Consider the following 3,211-nt stretch of genomic DNA (forward strand, 5'->3'; position numbering starts at 1 on the left):
TGTTATGAACTTGGAATTCTGACATCAATAAGATTTCACAGAGGAGGTCAAAGCAGTGAGAGGAAGAATGCAAACAAAATCTTGTAGCTCAGCGCCCCTGGGTGGCTCAGTTCATCGAGAGCCTGCCTTCAGCTCAGGTCATGATCCCAGGCTCCAGGGATCAAGCCCCATTGAGGGGGGTGGCTCCCTGCTCAGCAGTGGAGTCTGCTTCCCCCTGTCCCTTCCCCAGCTGTTCTCTATCTTTCTCTCTGTCTCTCTCTCACTCTTGCTTTCTCCCTCACACTGTCTCTCAAATAAATATATAAAATCATTTTAAAAACTGTTGTAGCTGTCCTAACCTGGGGTATGGTGGCAGTGCAGAGGATGGAGGGGGGAGGGGGCTAGGCCGAAGACATCTCTTCCTACTGAGAGAACCATTGAGAGGAATCCAAGAGGACAGTCCCTCTTCACCAGAGCTCACCACAGGGGAGTGTCATGGGGCATTGAGAGTGTAGGGCAGGCTCCTCTGGAAGGAAGGGTATTTGTTGCCTCCTGGAAGAAAGCAGAGAGCATTCGTGCATGTATTTGGGACAGGAATGTAGTTGAGATTAGAAATTTGCCACCCCCTTTATCAGATCCATGAAGGAATGTCTCTGAGAGCTTCCTCAGTGCTTGGTTTGGTCCTAGGAGTCATGAGTACAGAGATGAGTAAAACATTATCCCAATTGTCGTGGGGCTCTCAGTCTAGTTACCAGAAGTCATGAAAAGTGTAGTGGTGGTGGATTCCTTGGAGGAAGTGGCCAGTGCTGCCTGGGGATGGCCTGGTCTCCCTCCGTGTTTTCCAACAGCTGGATGACCTGTCCTGACCCAGGGACCCTGGGCCTCAACTCAATTTCAGCCTCTCAGGACACAGCCAACACCTAGGTTCCATGTAAACCCAAAGCAGTCAACACTATGAAGGTCTGCAGAGGAAACTGCTGGTATCAGTAGCTCCCCACTTTGTCTTTGCCAACTGGAAAATAGAGGCGAGTTCATTAAGTCTTGTAGGGTCATCCTTGCCCTAATGATCAGGGATTAGTCTTTCTCTCTGTTAAGTGAAATACTTTCTAGCTTCAGTATTCTCTCTCCACTTAAAAACTTTGGAACTATTGGCTAAAGTATAGATCAAGTAGCTACAGTGAAAAAGGGGTAAAGCAACTTCCAAGCTGCAGTGAGAATGTGCAGAAACTCTTATACTGAATAATAATCGGACAAATCACTTTTAAATTGCACAAAAGGTTTATACAGTAATTCTGGAATAGACAATGTAAGTCTGTCGCTTTCTCCTTCTTCTTAACATTGCTTTGATAATTTAAGATCATTTCCATTTCCATATAAACATTTGGATCAGCTTAGAAATACTTACTAAAATGTCTGCTAGAAGGTTGATTGGCATTGTATTAGATCTTTTGATCAATTTGGGAAGAATTGTCCTCTAACCATAATGAGTCTTCCAATCCACCACAAATTTTATCTCCCCATGTATTTAGTTCTTTAATTTCTGGAAGTAGTGCTCTGCAGTTTTCAGTGTAATGTTCTGACACATATTGTGTCTGATAAGACAATGCAATAGGAAAACTGGTCAAAAGACTTGAAGAAGAAATGCTTCACAAAAGAAGATACACAAATGGCCAAAAAGCACTTGAAAAGATGCTCCACTTGAAACCATTGAAAAGCATGAAGTTGAACATAAATCAAAAGGGATTCACTAATGTCTCTGCAAGGCTCCATCTTAAACTAAGTAACCTTTTCCTTCTCTTCTGCAAACCTCTGCTCCTCCCTTCTAAGCCTTTTGTTTCAGGAGCCTGGTACCACCCTAAAGACAGGATGAGGGAGGCTGGCAGCATGCACACAATTTCTGTCAAAATAAAACACCCCCCCGCCCCTTCCTTCAGGGGGAGGGGACTTACAGTTTTTGAGGGCCTTGGCCTGTTCTAGCCCCCTGTGCCCCGAAAAGCAATAAAGCTATTGTTCCTCAATATTCCAAACTCTGTCTTCGTCTTATATTTTGGCTCTGAAGCACAGAGGTCAGTTTTCGACGGTACACTCAGCCATTGGGAAGATAAATTAATACTACAGTGAGTTACCATTACACAACCATCCCCGTGGCTAAAATTACGAAGACCGAAAACATATGTGGTGAGGATGTAAAGTAACTAGACGTTTCATACACTTGTGCGAATGAAAAATGGTCCAACCACCGAGAAAAGCTGAACCACAGATAAACATTTACCAATCACGTGAACGGCCATTCCTCTCCTAAGGATTTACACAATATGGCCACACAGCAAACTGCACATGAATATTCATCATAGCTTTATTCCCCATGGCCAAACCCAGGAAACTGCATAGATGGCCATAAATAGGTGAATGTACAGACCAAATATATCCATACAGAGGAATACTCCTTAGCAATGAAAAATTCTGAACTGGTGATCCATTAGTAATATGGATAGATATAAGAATCCTTAGGCTGCACGGAGGAATGTAGGCATAAAAGAGTTCCATTTCCATAACGTGGTTAAAAATCAAGCCGTCTTTGATGCCAGTGGTTGCCTGGGGCTGAGGGTGAAGGCAGTGAGAGACTTCAATGGATCCACCCAAGGGAAGCTGTGAGGTAGAAGAAATGCCCTGTGTCCTGAATGGAGCAGTAGTTTCAATTGTATGTACATCTGTGAAAATGCATTTAGTTGTACAGTTTATCTTTTTTAATTTTTATTTGTTGAGAAAGCACTCACACTGCATCCTCTCTCTCTTACCCTCCAAAGGAGGAGAAGAACGATCATCAGTGGCAATGGGCAGCTGTGGAAACAACACCTAAAATCACGTTCATGCTCAGGAGAGAACAATGTGCCTCCTCCTTGAGGTTTCAGGTCCTCTACACGTTCAGAGAAAATTCTCTAGTAACAAACTGTAGAAATGAACTGGAGGGTATTATGCTAAGTGAAATTAAGTCAATCAGAGAAAGACATGTATCCTATGACCTCACTGATAGGAGGGATTCTTAATCTTAGGAAACAAATTGAGGGTTGCTGGAGTGGTGGGGGTGGGAGGGATGGGGTGCCTGGGTGATGGGCATTGGGGAGGGTATGTGCTATGGTGAGCACTGTGAATTGTGTAAGACTGATGAATCACAGACCTGTACCTCTGAAACAAATAATATATTATATGTTTAAAAAAAGAGAGAGAGAGA

General features: G+C 43.5%; 1 non-coding gene across 1 annotated transcript; it reads right to left on the reverse strand.

Moving 5' to 3' along the window:
* Positions 1–2,747: 2,747 nt before the first annotated feature.
* LOC148161944 (small nucleolar RNA U3) lies at positions 2,748–2,960 on the reverse strand. The gene has a single exon (XR_015767246.1). It is a non-coding gene; the product is annotated as a small nucleolar RNA U3 (small nucleolar RNA).
* Between the last annotated feature and the right edge of the window lie 251 nt (positions 2,961–3,211).

Source organism: Eumetopias jubatus, unplaced genomic scaffold (assembly GCF_037043125.1).
Source record: "Eumetopias jubatus isolate StellerSeaLion01/CBP00866 unplaced genomic scaffold, mEumJub1_p1.0 scaffold_32, whole genome shotgun sequence".
Lineage (NCBI taxonomy): Eukaryota > Metazoa > Chordata > Mammalia > Carnivora > Otariidae > Eumetopias > Eumetopias jubatus.